Source organism: Sapajus apella, unplaced genomic scaffold, assembly GCF_009761245.1.
Source record: "Sapajus apella isolate SASKATOON/1434 unplaced genomic scaffold, GSC_monkey_1.0 scaffold23, whole genome shotgun sequence".
NCBI classification, from domain to species: Eukaryota; Metazoa; Chordata; class Mammalia; order Primates; family Cebidae; genus Sapajus; species Sapajus apella.
The window spans coordinates 33,569,821-33,589,154 of record NW_022436963.1 but is presented as its reverse complement, the minus strand read 5'-3'; the positions used below and the strand labels follow the sequence as shown (position 1 = coordinate 33,589,154).

Sequence of the window (19,334 nt, the reverse complement as noted above, 5' to 3'; positions counted from 1 at the left end):
TGATGTCCCAGCTGCCAATAGTGGTAACAGTTACAGGTTTTCTTCTGTTCCCCATTATCTTACCACACTTTCTGGGATTATCTAACAAACTGGTATCTGATCTCAAACTTTTACTCAGAAACCCATATTAAGATAGCTAAAAAGGAGCAGAATTCAGAAACCAGCTCCCAGCATTCTGATTCCAGTGCCCATTGTCTGAGCCACCACACACTTTTGGTACTAGAAGTGAGTTAAAAAGAGTTAGAAACATTTCCCTACCATTCTTGTACGCTGTCTCCCAACGAGTCCCGTTAAAGGAACACCAGTTTCTCTCCGTAAGCATCTTGAGGAGCAGGGCTCCTATGAACCCACACACAGATTTTTAAAAGGCACTTCCCACCTTGTGGAGATGCAGAACCCTGGATTTGTGGCTTGAAGGTGGATAATATCCTTGTAGGATGATGCTTTCCTCAGGGTGGACACAAGTATCTGCCAAGGCGCATGGTTTGACAAGTAAACATGGGCTAGATTTAAATCCCCCTGTAGTTTGGGTAACCTTACACAGTACCTTTATTGAGTATAATTCCCAAGGTATGTTTTCTGTATAATTGTATGGTTTGAGAACTATTAATTATTGGTCCCCCTGTGCATGGAGAGTAAAGAGTCCAGTTCTTCAGTGCCTGACAGAGATTCCTACTATGCAGGGAAGGAAATTAGAGCACACGGAGGTTAAGTGTTCTTCCCAGTACTGCAAAGGCAGTAATTGGAAGAGCTGTCAGTTGAATTACAGAGGAAGCTGGGTGAATGGAGGTGCCTCCTGTGTCTATGGTTCTGAGCTTCCCTTGGGCCTACCATGATTTCTGAGCCTCCTCCACACCCAGTAGTGGTCACCCCAGCTAGCTCCTAGGACTACTTTGTAACTATATTAAATTTCTTACTGAAACAATCAATCCTCTTGGTTATCTTCCTAATGTTCATTATTTCCCATATCTGTTCCAGATGAAACTCTTTTTTTTTTTTTTCTTTTCCTTTTCTTTTTCAGGTATTCATCCTCCTCTAGGTGCATCAGCCTTGTTGGGTGGGTCCTCTAAGTCAGTTATGATTATCTCATTTCCTGAGACACCAATAGTTTGGGGAACTGGTATATACAGAATTCTAACAAAAGGCTCCCTAAAACCTGCAAAGAATATTTGGGAAAAGTTTTCTCACTTTAAAAAGAAAGATACATAGGAAGAAATGGTATTTGATTCTTCAATGTATGGTCATTTCTGGATGTAACACCTGATACTCCTACAAATATTCTGTAATAGTAAGAGAAGTTAGCTGAAGGACAAATAGCAAAACAAGAGTGGAAGAGTGGAAAGAGTGAAATAACCTACATATGCATTCTTATGGCATTGAAATGTGGAATCAAACGGCCCCCAAAACACACTATGGTCTTCCCATTATATATAAAAAATGCATTTGTTTAGAGTTTATGTCTATCTGAGCCATGTTTTTCTGTTGCCAAAAGTGTCTTGATAGATTCGCCAACTGTGACACCTCTGGATTTCCACATATTGTATTCTGTTTTTACTTACTTGTTCTAGTGCCAACAAGTAGACATATACTCTTTAAAAATAAGGAGTGGGTCTTCAACTATATATTCCCTATGGAATTAAATAAGGGCCTTCTTTATTATAGATCCTTAATAAATGGAACAATCACCACCACTGAAATTTAACTCACACTTTAAAGGGACTTTTTAAGGTGAAATAAAACACTTGGATTCTGTGTGTGGCCTTGGAAATATTATTTCTGAGCCTCAGTTTCCTCATCTAAGAAATGGGAGGTAGTAAAGAACATTGGTTAAAAATACAAGATATGGAATTACACAGACAAATCTTGATTCTACAATGTTAATAGGGCAGGTTTTTTCACTTCTCCAAGCCACAGTTTTCTCATGTATAGAATTAGACAATAACACAAATCTCAAAATGTGGTTGTAACGCTTCAATGTGATTCCATATTTAAAGTATTTAGCACTTTCAGCTGGTTGCCGTGGCTCACGCCTATAGTCCCAGCATTTTGGGAGGCTGAAGAAGGCAGATTACTTGAGATCAGGAGTTCGAGACCAGCCTGGCCAATATGTTGAAACCCTGTTTCTACTAAAAAATACAAAAATTAGCCAGGCGTGATGATGTGTGCCTGTGGTCCCACCTACTTGGTGGGCTGAGGCAGGAGAATCACTTGACTCAGGAGGCAGAGGTTGTAGTGAGCCAAGGTTGTGCCACTGCCCTCCAGGCTTGGCAATGGAGTGAAACTCCATCTCAAAAAAAAAAAAAAAAGTAGCACTTTCTATGCCACATTTTAAATACTCAACTAATAAATCATTGGTTGGCTTGCTGTATGAGCATGGTAAAAATGTACAACATAACATCTGCCATGTAGTAGGAATGTAGTAAATCAGTAAGGAAAAAAAAAATTACAGGCATGAGTCTTGGCTATGAGGCTGAGATGGCACAATTCCTATTACCCTTCGGAATTAGGGAAAGTTGGCAGCTGAACAGAGGCCATGGCAGTATCTCTTACCAGTGGGAATTAAATATTGATTTCATTTTTACTTCATTGAGTCTTCTATTGATTTCAACAAGGAAGATGACAGTCAAACACTAAACATTCACTCAGTAAATATCAGGAAAGTTTGCTTTTCCTTCAGGATTGGGGTTTCCTCTGGATTGCCAGAGCCTTTTGTGAGGCTACATGGCTTATTGGAAAGCCCGGCTTGCTCTTTGGAGCGAGAGGCATAGAGATGAATTAGCCACCATAGTTGCCCTTAAGGACCTAACATCCTCTAAACACTGCTTTAGCTGTGTCCCAGAGATTCAGGTACATTCTGTCTTTGTTCTCACGGGTTTCACAGAACTTATTTATTGCTGCCTAATTTTGTTATTTACCCAATATCATTCAGGATCAGGTTGTTCAGTTTCCATGTCGTTTTGAGTGAGTTTTTTAATCCTGAGTTCTAATTTGATTGCACTGTGGTCTGAGAGACTATTTGTTATGATTTCTGTCCTTTTGTATTTGCTGAGGAGTATTTCACTTCCAATTATGTGGTCAATTTTAGAATAAGTGTGATGTGGTGCTGAGAAGAATGTATATTCTGTTGATTTGGGGTGGAGAGTTCTATAGATGTCTATTAGGTCTGCTTGGTTTAGAGCTGAGATCAAGTCCTGAATATTCTTGGTAATTTTCTGTCTAATGTTGACAGTGGGGTGTTAAAATCTCCCACTCTTACTGTGTGGGAGTCTAAGTCTCTTTGTAGGTGTCTCAGAGAACTTGCTTTATGAATCTCGGTGCTCCTATATTGGATGCATATATGTTTAGGATAGTTAGTTCTTCTTGTTGTGTTGATCCCTTTTCCATTATGTAATGCCCTTCTTTGTCTTTTTTATCTTTGTTGGTTTAAAGACTGTTTTATCAGAGATTGTGATTGCAACTCCTGCTTTCTTTTGCTTTCCACTTGCCTGGTAAATATTCCTCCATCGCTTTATAACACTAAATGCCCATAGGAGAAAGCAAAAAAGATCTAAAATTGATGCACTAAACATCACAATTAAAGGAACCAGAGAAGCAAGAGCAAACAAATTCAAAAGCTAGCAGAAGACAAGAAATCACTAAGATCAGAGCAGAACTGAAGAAGATACACGAAAATCCCTTCAAAAAATCATTGAAATTCAGGAGCAGTTTTTTTTTTTTTTTTTTGAAAACATTAACAAAATAGATGACTGCTAGGCAGACATGAAGAAAAGAGAGAAGAATCAAACAGACACAATAAAAAATAAAGGGGATATCACCACTGATCCAACAGAAATAAAAGCTATCATCAGAGAATATTATAAACATCTCTATGAAAATAAACTAGAAAATCTAGAAGAAATGAATAAATCCCTAGACACATACACCCTCCCAAGACTAAACCAGGAAGAAGTCAAATCCCTGAATAGACCAATAACATGTTCTGAAATTGAGGCAGTAACTAATAACCTACCAACCAAAAAAAAAAAAAAAAAATCTCAGGACCAGACAAATTCACAGCCGAATTCTACCAGAAATACAAAGAGGAGCTAGTAACATTCCTTCTGAAACTATTCCAAAATATAGAAAAAGAGGGATTCCTCCCTAACTCATTTTATGAGTCCAGCATCATCCTGATACCAAAACCTGGCAGAGACACAACCACCACCAAAAATTCAGGCCAATATCCCTGATGAACATCGATGCAAAAATCCTCAATAAAATACTGCCAAACAGAATCCAGCAGCATATCAAGGAGCTTATCCATCACGATCAAGTCAGCTTCATCCCTGGAATGCAAGGTTGGTTCAACATATGCAAATCAATTAACATAATCCATCACATAAACAGAACCAATGACAAAAACCATGATTATCTCAATAGATGCAGAAAAGACCTTCGATAAAATTCAAACCCCTTCATGCTAAAAACTTTCAATAAATTAGATACTGATGGAATGTATCTCAAAATAGTAAGAGCTATTTATGAAAAATGCACAGCCAATATCATACTGAATAGGAAAAGCTGGAATCATTCTCTTTGAAAATGGTCACAAGACAAGGATGCCCTCTCTCACCACTCCTATTCAACACAGTATTAGAAGTTCTGGCCAGCACAATCAGGCAAGAGAAAGAAATAAAGTGTATTCGAATAGTAAGAGAGGAAGTCAAATTTTCTCTGTTTGCAGATGGCATAATTGTATATTTAGAAAACCCCACTGTCTCAGCCCAAAATCTCCTTAAGCTGATAAGCAACTTCAGCAAAGTCTCAGAATACAAAATAAAAGTGCAAAAATTGCAAGCATTCCTATACATCAATAATAGACAAACAGAGAGTCAAATCATGAATAAACTCCCATTCACGATTGCTACAAAGAGAAAATACCTAAGAATACAACTTACAAGGGATGTGAAGGAATGTGAAGTTCTTTAAGGATGTCTTCAAGAACTACAAACCATTGCTCAAAGAAATAAGAGAGGACACAAACAAATGGAAAAACATTCCATGCTCATGAATAGGAAGAATCAATATTATAAAAATGGACATACATACTGCCCAAAATAATTTATAAATTCAATGCTATCCCCATCAAGCTACCATTGACTTTCTTCACAGAATTAGAAAAAATGACTTTAAATTTCATATGGAACCAAAAAGAGCCCACATAGCCAAGACAATCCTAAACAGAAAGAACAAAGCTGGAGGCATCATGTTACCTGACTTCAAACTATACTACAAGTTTGCAGTAATTGAAACAGCATGGTACTGGTACCAAAACAGAGATATAGATCAAAGGAAAAAAAACAAGAGCCTCAGAAATAACTCCACACAACTACAACCATCTGATCTTTGACAAACCTGACAAAAACAGGCAATGGGGAAATAATTCCCTGTTTAATAAATGGTGTTGGGAAAACTGGTTAGTCATATGTAAAAAACTGAAACTGGAGGAGGATCCAAGATGGCCGTTTAGGAATAGCTCAGGATTGCAGCTCCCAGTGAAAGCACAGAGGGTGAGTGGACGCCCACATTTTTATTGCCCACAGACTAGGAAATTCCCAGGCGGAGGAGCTCCACAGGTCACCAGTGCAGCTGTTTTGGCCAGGGCGGCTGTGCCGGCCGGCGCCGCTGCTTTGCCCCACGTGGCTGCTTTGCCCCACGTGGCTGCTTTGTCGGCGCCCCGGAGCAGCAGTTCTCCTTACAAAATACACTGGTCTGGGTGCCCTTTTGGCTGGCGACTGGAGCCATGGGAAGTCACCCATTCCTCTGTTTAAAAAGGGGACTGAACAGGGAACCAGGACAGTAGATTCCAGGGCAAAAAAAAAAAAAAAAAAAAGCGCCACAAACCTCAGTGCCGCTGTTTAAGCCAGCAGAGTGAGTGGCCGCAGGGGAAAACAAACAGACCCCGGCGCCTCTTCAACAGGTGACTGGAACACCAACTTAAAAAAGGAGCTGAGGCAGGGAGCCAGGCGATCAGGCTCGGCTGGTCCCACCCCCACAAAAGAACAGCAATCAGAAACTCTGGATTGAGAGTTTCACAGCAAGCGCAGCTGAACCTGGGACGGTCCAGCTCTGTGGGGGAGGGGCATCCGCCATTACTGAGGCAGCCTGCCAAGACGGAGGTAGTCGGCCAATGCTGAGGCAGCCCGCCATTGCCAAGGCAACCCGCCATTGCTGAGGCAGCCCACTGTTGCCAAGGCAACCCACCATTGCTGAGGCAGCCCACCGTTGCCAAGGCAACCCGCCACAGCAGAGAGACTCTGCCCCAACAGAGGCGGGCCACCATCTCCGAGGCAGTTCTAACTACACCCATATAAACAGGACTGAAGGGAAGTTCACTCCGCAGCTGGGCGGAGCCCACAGCAGCTCAGCAAAGCCTCTACAGGCTGACAGTGACTAGGCTGCCTCCTTGCTGGGCAGGGCAGGTCTGAAGGAAAAAAAAAAGAAGGCAGCAGCATAACGGAAACTCATAAATAAAGCCCTAAATCCCTGGGACAGAGCACCTGGGAACAAAAAGCAGTTGATGAATTCTGCTGCAGCAGACCAAAAAGTACCTGCCCAGCAGCTCTGAATGAACAACAGAGCTCACAGCTCACCATTTGAGCTCCTATAAAGAAGAGACCGTCTCCTCAAGCAGCTCCCTGACCCCTATATATCCAAAGAGACACCTCATAAAGGAGAGATCAGATTGACACTAGGCGGGTATCCTTCTGGGACAAAGATAGCAGAAGAAGAAAACTGGTAACAACCCTTACTGTTCAGCAGCTGCTGCAGGTGAACCCCAGGCAAGCAGGGCCTGGAGTGAACCTCAGCAGACCTACAGTAGAGGGGCCAGACTGTCAGAAGGAAAATCAAGAAAGAGAAATAACCTCATCATCAACAAACAGAATGTCAATCTGAAAGATTTGAGACCCAATCTGAAAGCCAGCAACTACAAAGTCGACAGGTGGATAAATCCTTAAAGATGGGAAGAAACCAGTGCAAAAAGGATGAAAACACCCAAAACCAGAACACCTCTCCTCCTATAAGGGATCACAACTCCTCACCTTCAAGGGAACAAGGTTGGAGGGAGAACAAGTGTGATGAAATGACAGAATCAGACTTCAGAAGGTGGGTAGTAAGAAACTTCTGTGAACTTAAAGAACATGTTCTAACCAAATGCAAAGAAACTAAGAACCTTGAAAAAAGATTTGACAAAATGCTAAAGAGAATGGACAAAATAGAAAGGAATATAAGTGAATTGATGGAGCTGAAAAAGGCAACACAAGAACTTCGTGAAGCATGCACAAGTATCGACAGCAGAATTGACCAAGCAGAAGAAAGGATATCAGAGGTTGAAGATCAACTCAATGAAATAAAATGGGAAGGCAAGACTGGAGGGTTAAAAATGGTAAAAAGGAATGAACAAAATCTCCAAGAAATGTGGGACTATGTGAAAAGACCTAATCTACGTTTGATAGGCGTACCTGAATGCGACGAAGAGAATGAATCCAAGCTGGAAAATACTCTTCAGGATATTATCCGGGAAAACTTCCCCAACCTAGCAAGGCAGGCAAACATTCAAGTCCAGGAAATACAGAGAACACCACAAAGATATTCGTCAAGAAGAGCAACCCCAAGGCACATAATCGTCAGATTCACCAGGGTTGAAATGAAGGAGAAAATACTAAGGGCAGCCAGAGAGAAACGTCGGGTTACCCACAAAGGGAAGCCCATCAGACTCACAGCAGATCTCTCAGCAGAAACCCTACAAGCCAGAAGAGAGTAGGGGCCAATATTCAACATCCTTAAAGAAAAGAATTTTCAACCCAGAATCTCCTATCCGGCCAAACTAAGCTTCATAAGTGAAGAAAAAATAAAATCCTTTGGGAACATGCAAGTACTCAGAGATTTCATCACCACCAGGCCAGCTCTACAAGAGCTCCTGAAAGAGGCTCTACACATATAAAGGAACAACAAGTACCAGCTCAACTAAAGGGCAAAACAGCCAGCTAGCACCAAAATGGCAGCATCAAATTCACACATAACAATATTAACCCTAAATGTAAATGGACTAAATGCCCCAATCAAAAGACACAGACTGGCAAATTGGATAAAAAGACAAAACCCATCGGTGTGCTGTATCCAGGAAACCCATCTCACATGCAAGGATACACAAAGGCTCAAAATAAAGGGATGGAGGTAGATTTACCAAGCAAATGGAGAGCAAAAAAAAGCAGGAGTTGCAATTCTCATCTCTGATAAATTAGACTTTAAAGCAACAAAGATCATAAGAGACAAAGAGGGACATTACATAATGGTAAAAGGATCAATGCAACAAGAAGAGCTAACGATCCTAAATACATACGCACCCAATACAGGAGCACCCAGATACATAAGGCAAGTTCTTAATGACTTACAAAGAGACTTAGACTCCCACACAATAATAGTGGGAGACTTTAACACCCCATTGTCAACATTAGACAGATCAACCAGGCAGAAAATTAACAAGGATATCCAGGACTTGAACTCAGACCTGGACCAAGCAAACCTAATAGACATTTACAGAACTCTCCACCCCAAATCCACAGACTATACATTCTTCTCAGCACCACATCACACCTACTCTAAAATTGACCACATAATTGGGAGTAAATCACTCCTCAGCAAATGCAAAAGAACGGAAATTGTAACAAACTGTCTCTCAGGCTACAGTGCAATCAAGTTGGAACTCAGAATTCAAAAACTAACCCAGAACCGCACAGCTTCATGGAAACTGAACAACTTGCTCTTGAATGTTGACTGGATAAACAATGAAATGAAGACAGAAATAAAGATGTTCTTCGAAACCAACGAGAATGAAGACACAAGATACCAGAATCTCTGGGACACATTTAAAGCAGTCTCTAGAGGAAAATATATAGCAATAAGTGCCCACATGAGAAGCAAGGAGAGATCAAAAATTGACGCCCTATCGTTAAAACTGAAAGAGCTAGAGGAGCAAGATCAAAAAACCTCAAAGTATAGCAGAAGACAAGAAATAGCGAAGATCAGAGCAGAACTGAAGGAGATAGAGACACAAAAAACCCTTCAAAAAAATCAATAAATCCAGGAGCTGTTTTTTTAAAAAGATCAACAAAATAGACCACTAGCCAGATTAATAAAAAAGAAAAGAGAGAATAACCAAATTGATGCAATAAAAAATGATAAAGGGGATATCACCACAGATTCCACAGAAATTCAAACCATCATCAGAGATTATTACAAACAACTCTATGCACATAAACTAATAAACCTGGAAGAAATGGATAAATTCCTGGACACTTGCCTCATCCCAAGCCTAAACCAGGAAGAAGCCGAAACCCTGAATAGACCCATAACAAGGTCTGAAGTTGAGGCAGCAATTAAGAGCTTACCACCCAAAAAAAGCCCAGGTCCAGATGGGTTCACAGCTGAATTTTACCAGACATACAAAGAGGAACTGGTACCATTTCTTCTGAAACTATTCCAAACAATACAAAAAGAGGGAATTCTTCCCAAATCATTTTATGAGACCAACATCATCCTGATTCCAAAACCCGGCAGAGACGCAACAAGAAAAGAAAACTTCAGGCCAATATCCATGATAAACATAGATGCAAAAATCTTCAATAAAATACTGACAAGCCGATTGCAACAGCACATCAAAAAGCTTATCCACCATGATCAAGTAGGCTTCATCCCAGGGATGCAAGGCTGGTTCAACATATGCAAGTCTATAAACATAATTCACCACATAAACAGAACCAAAGACAAAAACCACATGATTATCTCAATTGATGCAGAGAAGGCCTTTGACAAAATTCAATAGCCCTTTACGCTAAAAACCTTCAATAAGTTAGGTATTGATGGAACGTATCTCAAAATAATAAAAGCTATTTATGACAAACCAACAGCCAATATCATACTGAATGGGCAAAAACTGGAAGCATTCCCCTTGAAATGTGGCACCAGACAAAGATGTCCTCTCTCACCACTGCTATTCAATATAGTATTAGAAGTTCTAGCCAGAGCAATCAGGCAAGAAAAAGAAAAAAAGGGCATTCAAATAGGAAAGGAGGAAGTCAAATTTTCTCTATTTGCAGACGACATGATTGTATATCTAGAAGACCCCATCGTCTCAGCCCCAAATCTCCTGAAACTGATAAGCAACTTCAGCAAACTCTCAGGATACAAAATCAATATGCAAAAATCACATGCATTCCTATACACCAATAACAGACTTAAAGAGAGCCAAATTAAGAACAAACTTCCATTCACAGTTGCCACAAAGAGAATAAAATACCTAGGAATACAACTAACAAGGAACACAAAGAACCTCTTCAAGGAGAACTACAAGCCACTGCTCAACGAAATAAGAGAGGACACAAACAGATGGAGAAACATTCCAGGTTCATGATTAGGAAGAATGAATATCGTGAAAATGGCCATACTGCCCAAAGTACTTTACGGATTCAATGCTATCCCCATCAAGCTACCAATGACCTTCTTGACAGAACTGGAAAAAACCACCTTAAACTTCATATGGAACCGAAAAAGAGCCCACATAGCCAAGTCAATTCTAAGCAAAAAGAACAAAGCGGGAGGCATCACACTACTGGACTTCAAACTATACTACAAGGCTACAGTAATCAAAACAGCATGGTACTGGTACCAAAACAGAGATATAGACCAATGGAACAGAACAGAGGTCTCGGAGGCAACACAACATATCTACGACCATCCGATCTTTGACAAACCAGACAAAAACAAGCAATGGGGAAAGGATTCTCTGTTCAATAAACGGTGTTGGGAAAGCTGGTTAGCCATGTGCAGAAAGCAGAAACTGGACCCCTTCCTGACACCTTACACTAAAATTAACTCCAGATGGATTAAAGACTTAAACATAAGACCTAACACCATAAAAACCCTAGAAGAAAATCTAGGCAAAACCATTCAGGACATAGGTGTAGGCAAGGACTTCATGACCAAAACACCAAAAGCATTGACAACAAAAGCCAAAATAGACAAATGGGACCTAATCAAACTCCACAGCTTCTGCACAGCAAAAGAAACAGTCATTAGAGTGAATCAGCAACCAACAGAATGGGAAAAAATTTTTGCAGTTTACCCATCTGACAAAGGGCTGATATCCAGAATTTACAAAGAACTAAAATAGATTTACAAGAAAAAAACTAACAAGCCCATTCAAAAGTGGGCAAAGGATATGAACAGACACTTTACAAAAGAAGACATACATGAGGCCAACAAACATATGAAAAAATGCTCATCATCACTGGTCGTCAGAGAAATGCAAATCAAAACAACATTGAGATACCATTTCACGCCAGTTAGAATGGCGATCATTAAAAAATCTGGAGACAACAGATGCTGGAGAGGATGTGGAGAAATAGGAACACTTTTGCACTGTTGGTGGGAGTGTAAATTAGTTCAACCATTGTGGAAGACAGCGTGGCGATTCCTCAAGGACCTAGAAATAGAAATTCCATTTGACCCAGCAATCCCATTACTGGGTATATATCCAAAGGATTACAAATCGTTCTACTATAAGGACATGTGCACACTAATGTTCATTGCAGCACTGTTTACAATAGCAAAGACCTGGAACCAACCCAAATGCCCATCGACGATAGACTGGATAGGGAAAATGTGGCACATATACACCATGGAATATTATGCAGCCATCAAAAACGATGAGTTTGTGTCCTTTGTAGGGACATGGATGAACCTGGAAACCATCATTCTCAGCAAACTGACAGAAGAGCAGAAGATCAAACACGGCATGTTTTCACTCATAGGCGGGTGTTAAACAATGAGAACACATGGACACAGGGAGGGGAGCACTACACACTGGGGTCAGTTGGGGGGAAATAGGGGAGGGATGGTGGGGAGTGGGGAAATAGGGGAGGGATGGTGGGGAGTGGGGAGCTGGGGAGAGATAGCAAGGGGAGAAATGCCAGATGTAGGTGATGGGGAGGAAGGCAGCAAATCACACTGCCACAAGCGTACCTATGCAACAACTTTGCATGTTCTTCACATGTACCCCAAAACCTAAAATGCAATAAAATAAATAAATGGGAAAAATAAATAAATAAATAAATTGCTCCTGGATAAGAAAAATAATGTTTAATGTTTTTTATATGCCAGTACAAAGAAAGAAAAAAAAACTGAAACTGAACCCCTTCCTTACACCTTATACAAAAATTAACTCAAGATAGATTAAAGACTCAAATGTAAGACCTAACACCACAAAAACCCTAGAAGAAAACCTAGGCAACTGCATTCAGGACATAGGCATGGGCAAAGAATTCATGACTAAAACACCAAAAGCAATGCCAACAAAAGCTGAAATTGACAAATGGGATCTAATTAAACTAAAGAGCTTCTGCACAGCAAAAGAAACTATCATCAAAGCAGAGAGGCAACATACAGAATGAAAGAAAATTTTTGCAATCTATCCATCTGCCAAAGGGCTAATATCTAAAATCTACAAGGAATTTAAATAAATTTACAAGAAATAAAACAAACAGCTCCATCAAAAAGTGCACAAAGGATATGAACAGACACTTCTCAAAAGAAGACGTTTATGCAGTCAACTAACAAATTTTAAAAGCCCCATCATCAATGATCATTAGAAAAAGGCAAATCAAAACCACAATGAGATACCATCTCATGCCAGTTAGAATGATGATCATTAAAAAATCTGGAGACAACAGATGCTGAAGAGGATGTGGAGAAATAGGAACACTTTTACACTGTTGGTGGGAGTGTAAATTAGTTCAACCATTGTGGATGACAGTGTGGGATTCCTCAAGTATCTAGAAAAAAATACCATTTGACCCAGCAATCCCATTACTGTGTATATACCCAAAGGATTATAAGTCATGCTACTATAAAGACACAAGCACACATATGTTTATTGCAGCACTGTTCACAATAGCAAAGACTTGGAACCAACCCAAATGCCCATCAGTAATAGACTGGGTAAAGAAAATGTGGCACATATATGCCATAGTAAACGAGGCAGCCATAAGAAGGATAAGTTCACGCCCTTCGCAGGGACATGGATGAAGCTGGAAACCATCATTCTCAGCAAACTAACATAGAAACAGAAAACCAAACCCTGCATGTTCTCACTCATAAGTGGGAGTTGAACAATGAGAACACAAGGACACGGGAGAGGAACATCACATACCAGGGTCTGTCAAAGGTTGGGGGGCAGTGGTCTCCTGATTTAAAACAACAACAAAAACAACAATAATAGCTTGGGTCTTCTGAGAATGGCCATAATTTTTCAGTCATGCCAGAAGTAGCCATTCTTAGGACAGGGCTGGTAGGGTTACCAAGATCAAGGGTTTGATTTGGAAGATGGAAAGTAGAAACAACATTTTAAGGCAGGTTTATCAACCTTAAGCAACATGCAAAAGTGTTCAGATATTCAGGGAATCATACAGGCAGTAGGCTGGGAACCAAGTTATGAGAAACAAGAAGAGCCTGCTAAAAAGCCATGGAGCAAGAACATTTGAGAATAAGTATGCATTAAGAGTCTCTATAATGTGAATGACCTTAATCCAATAATTCTACTCTTGAGACTGTCTCCTAAACAAATAAGGAATTTTTGCCCATATAACAAACTGCTCTTGTAGTGTCTCTTTGGTATGCCAAATCCCAAAACTTGCATGGATGTACAAATAGACAGCTGGCTTGCTAGGTAGACAGATAGATTCTTTCATTCCAAAGTGCCTCTTAAGAACCATAAGCTATCATAAAGATTCATTCAACAAACATTAACTGGAACCTATAATGTGTTAGACATTAGGCTACATACTGGAGATATATTAATTCATTGCAATAATTATTTGATGACTATTAGGAACTGAGCACTATTCAATATGACACTCATAATAAAGGGCTCTCAAACTTTATCACAAAATATTTTTGAAAGATTCTTGTCAAATTTTCAGTTTCCAGGCTTCAACACCCCACTGACAGAAAGATTGAGACAGCAAATTAACAAAATTTCTTAAGTTTGACATTTGACCAATTGGACCTAATAGATATCTATATAACATGCTACCCAACAATTACAGAATATACATTCTTCTCACCTGTATATGAACATACCCTAATATTGACCATGAGCAATGTCATTAAGCAAGTGTCATTAAATTAAAAAAAGCTAAATCATACCAAGCTATACTCAGATCGGACTGAAATAAAAATGAAAATCAATACAAAGAGGAACTCTCAAAACCACACAAACTACATGGAAACTAAACAACTTGTCCTAAATGAATTTTGGGTAAACAACAAAATTAAGGCAAAAATTTAAAAAATCATTGGAAAAAAACGAAAATGCTGACACAACATAATAAAACCCCTGATATGTGGCAAAAGCAGTGTTAAGAGGAAAGTTTATAGTGATAAATGCCTACATCAAAAAGAAAGATCTCAAATTGACAATTTAAATTTGCATCTAAAGAAACTACAAGAATAAACTAAACCCAAAGCTAGCAGAAGAAAAGATAACTAAAATCAGAGCAGAAATAAAACTGAGATCCCAAAAATCATAGGATCAATGAAGGAAAAGTTGGTTCTTTGAAAGTATAAACAAGATCAATAGAACACTCTGGCTAAATTAACAAAGTAAAAAGAATACTCAAATGAGCAAAATCAGAAAGAGTGAATGTGACATTAAAACCAATTCCACAGAAATACAAAAGATCCTCAGAGACTATTAGGAACACCTTTATAAACAAAAACGAGAAAAACTAGAGAAGATTAATAAATTCCTGAAAATTCACAACCTTCCAATATTTATTCAGGAAGAAACTGAAAACCTGAAGAGACCAATAATGAGTTTTATAATTGAACTAGTAATAAAACATCTACCAACCAAAAAAAAAGCCCTGGACCAGATGGATTAACAGCTGAATCCTATCAGATGTATAAAGAAGAGCTGGTACAAATCCTACTGAAAGTATACCACAAAATTAAGGAGGATTGATTTCTCTCTAACTTCTTCTGTGAAACCAGTATTATTCTTATTTACTCTTATACTAAAATCTAGCAAAAATACAACCAAAAATAAAACAATGGTCAGTATCCCTGATGAATACAGTTGTAGCAATTCTCAACAAAATACCAGCAAACTGAAACCAGCATCACATTAAAAACCTGGGGTCTGTTAGGGAGGGCTAAGTGAGGGACCACAGGGGGTAGGGAGGTTGGGGAGGGATAACATGGGGAGAAATGCCAGATATATGTGACAGAGGGGATGGGGGCAGCAAACCACATTGCCATATATGTACCTATGCAACAATCCTGCACGATCTGCCCATGTACTTCAGAACCTAAAGTACAATTAAAAATACACACACACACACACACACACACACACACACACACACACACACACACATATATGCCAATTCAGCACAATAAAATGGGCTTTATTTCTGGCATGCAAATTTAGTTCAACATATACAAGTCAATAAATGTGATTTACCACATAAACAGAACTAAAAACAAAAACTATACAATCATCTCAATAGACACAGAAAATGCATTTGATGACATTCAACACCCTTTCATTATTAAAACCCTAAAAAACTAGGCATCAAAGGAATACTCCTCAAAATAATGAGTCATTTATGACAAACCCATAATGAATATCATACTAAAACAGCAACAAATGGAAGTATTATCCCTAAGAATGGTAACAAGGCAAGGATGTCTACTCTCTCACTTCCATTCAATGTAGTACTGGAAATCCTAGCTAGAGCAATCAGCAAGACAAAGAAATAAAAGGCATCCAAACTAGAAAAGAGGAAGTCAAATTATTTCTCTTCACTGGTGACATGATTCTATACCTTGGAATTGTAAAGACTCCACAAAAAGACTTCTAGATTCAATAAACAACTCCAGTAAAGTTTTAGGATAAAAATCAATGTAAAAAATCAGCAGCAGTTCTATACACCAATAACATTCAAGCTGAAAGCAAAATCAAGAATATTATCCCATTTACAATAGCCACAAAAGAATAAAATACCTACAAATACTGTGTATATTTGCTTTATATACAGATATAACCAAGGAGGTGAAAGATCTATAGAAAGAGAACTACAAAACATTGCGGAAAGAAATCATAGAAAACAAAAACAAAAAAGTCCCATTTTTATGGATTGGAACAATGGATATTGTTAAAATGTTCATACTGCTCAAAACAATGTATGGATTCAATGCTATTCCTATCAAATTACGAACATCATTTTTCACAGAATTAGAAAAACCAATTCAAAAATATTTATAGAACTAAAAACAGCTAGAACAGACAAAGCAATCTGAAGTAAAAGGAACAAAGCCAGATGAATCACATTACCTGACTTCAAACTATACTATGAGGCTACAGTAATCAAAACATGGTACTGGTAAGGAAAAAAAAAAAAAGAACACATAAACCAATAAAACAATATAGAAAACTCAGAAGAAAAGTCACATACCTACAATAAACTAATCTTTAACAATATTGATAAAAATAAACAATAGGGAAAGGACTTCCTGTTCAATAAACGGTGCAGAGAAAACTAGCTAACCATATGCAGAAGCATAAAACTAGACCTCTACCTCTCACCACATACAAAAATTAACTCAAGATTAATCAAAAACTTAAATGTTAAAACTTCCAACTATAAAAATCCTGGAAGAAAACCTAGGAAATACTCTCCTGAATGTCAGCCTAGGCTGACGTTTTTATGACTAAATCCTCAAAAGCAAACAAAAAGAAAAATTGAAGAACTAATTAAACTAAAGAGCTTTTGAACAGCAAAAGAAACTACCAATGAAGTAATCAGACAACCTACAGAACTGGAGAAAGTATTTGTAGACTATGCATTTAACAATGGACTAATATCCAGAATCTATAAGAAACTTAAGTAAAAAAAATAAACACACTAAAAAGTGGGCAAAGAACATGAACAGGCACTTCTTATAAGAAGGCATACAAGCAGCTAATACATGCAGGAAAAAAAAATGCTTGACATCACCAGCTATCATAGAGACACTAATCAAAACCACTATGAGATGTCTTCTCACACCAGTCAGAATGGTTGTTATTAAGAGGTCAAAAAATAACCAATGTTGGCAAGTTTGCAAAGAAAAGGGAATACTTATACACTGTTGGAATCATTAGTTTAGACACTGTGGAAAGGAGTTTGGAGAATTCTCAAATAACTAAAGACAGAACTACCATTCAACCCATCAATCCCATTACTGGGAATCTACCCAAAGAAAAATAAAGCATTCTATCAACAAGATACATGTACTCACATGTTTTTCACAGTATTATTCACCATAGCAAAGACCTGAATCAATTCTGGTCCCCATCAATGGTGGATTGGATTTAAAAAATGCATCACATAGATGCCACAGAATACTATGCAGCCATAAAAAAGAACAAAATAATTTCCTTTGCATGAATATGGATGCAGCTGGAGGCTATTTTCCTAAGTGAACTGATACAGAAATAAACAACCAAATATCACATGTTCTCACTTATAAGTGGGAGCTAAACATTGGATACGCATGGACATAAAGGTGAAAACAACAGTTACTGGGAAATCAAAAAGGGAGGATGAGAGGAAGGAAAGGACTGAAAAACTTCCTACTGGGTACTGTGTTCCTTATTTATGTGATGTCATCAATAGAAACCCAAACCTCAGCATCATTCAATATACCCTTATAACAAACCTGCACAGGTACACCCTAAATCATTCATTCATTCATACATACATATGTACATAAAAATGTAAAAATTACATTCTTAGCCATGCTCTGTGATGGATGCCTGTAATCCCATCCACTTGAGAACTTGAAGCAGGAGGATCACTTGAGTCTAGGAGTTTGAAACCAGCCTGGGAACATAGGGAGATCACATTCCCCCAAAACAAATCATTTTCCATACTCCAATCCCAAAGATCTGGATTCAGTTCACCTGGGCTGAGACCCAATACACTATTTTTAATACCAGAGAATTCTGACACATGTGGCCCATAGACTTTCTTTAAGGATCAGTGAGTAGTGATTCGGAGTATTATCTGAATTCACTTAGGGCTCATGCTGAATTCTCAGATCCAGTATCCTCCTAATCTCCATGACCTCTCTAGGAGCAAGATAGAAGAGGGGCTTTTTGAGACACACACTGGAGCTTATTACCTTGAAAAAGTATTAACAACAAACCCCAGAAATTTATGTTGAAAGACTACCCATAGTTACCCTTAAAGTCTTGAAATTGTATAAAGTCCTCTGTTTTTCTCAAAGTCCTATTTCCTGGAAACCTTCTTCTCCCCATCCCTACATTTCTATAACTAAGTCCTTAATCCCCAATATCTCCTGATCCACCTATCTGCTAATGCAACAGTGACCATGCCAGTCACAAAGGCAAAATATGATGACTAGCAGTAAGATGACAATGTGGTAAGCTGGATGAAAAAAACAGTCTCTTGTTAAGATCTTGAAGATTTTCTCCCCTTTCTTAATGTCTTTTCTTGATGATATTATTGTCAGGAAAGTACATCCCTTGGAGCCTTCCCAGATTTGTTCATTTCCCTCAAATTTAGATGATGCATACTGTAAAGCAGCACATTTATTATTTAAGCGCTATTAGCCCTAGCATTTGATCCACACAATGGAATACAGCAGGAGTGCACCCTTCTACCAGCTCAGAAATGCCTGCTTACCAATCTGCGTTAAAGTCCAGCCCAGCAAAACACTGCACATTGCCAGCAAAACTTACTTCTACATTCTTTTATGTTCTGTTTGCTACAAGCAACCATGAAGCTTGGTTTCAAGGATTAATTAGGGGAGAGGAAATTGAGCAATTTTACTATGGAGAAAAATTTTTCTGTATATCAATTGCACCTACCCCTTTTCTGATCTAACTTTTTGTTGAAAGGCACAATGGGAGACAAATGACGACAGTGTCTTATCATGGAGTCATGGGAGAATATAAGAAGGAAATGCAGTAAGTTGGATAAAAAAGAGAAGAAACGTGAAAATGTTTGTTAACTCAGTCTGCCATAATAAAATACCATAGACTAAATACCAGAGCTTGAGCAACAGAAATCTCTTTTTCCTAGTTCTGAAGACTGAGAATTTCGAGATCAAGGTGCTGGCCAATTCATACAAGGGTCTTCTTTCTGTCTTGAAGACAGCTGCCTTCTTGCTGTATCCTTACATGGCACAGAGAGAGAGAGAGAGAGAGAGAGAGAGAGAGAGAGAGA

The 19,334-nt window shown here is 38.7% G+C and overlaps 1 protein-coding gene and 1 long non-coding RNA gene across 5 annotated transcripts in view; one reads left to right on the top strand and one right to left on the bottom strand.

The window, feature by feature from the left end:
• GRM7 (glutamate metabotropic receptor 7) overlaps positions 1–19,334 on the bottom strand; it is an 878,927-nt gene that overhangs the window by 213,033 nt on the left and 646,560 nt on the right. The window lies entirely within an intron of this gene.
• LOC116559217 overlaps positions 18,657–19,334 on the top strand; it is a 4,278-nt gene continuing 3,600 nt past the window's right edge. Inside the window, exon 1 of the long non-coding RNA XR_004272382.1 lies at positions 18,657–19,075. This is a non-coding gene — a long non-coding RNA (uncharacterized LOC116559217). The remainder of the gene's footprint in view (positions 19,076–19,334) is intronic.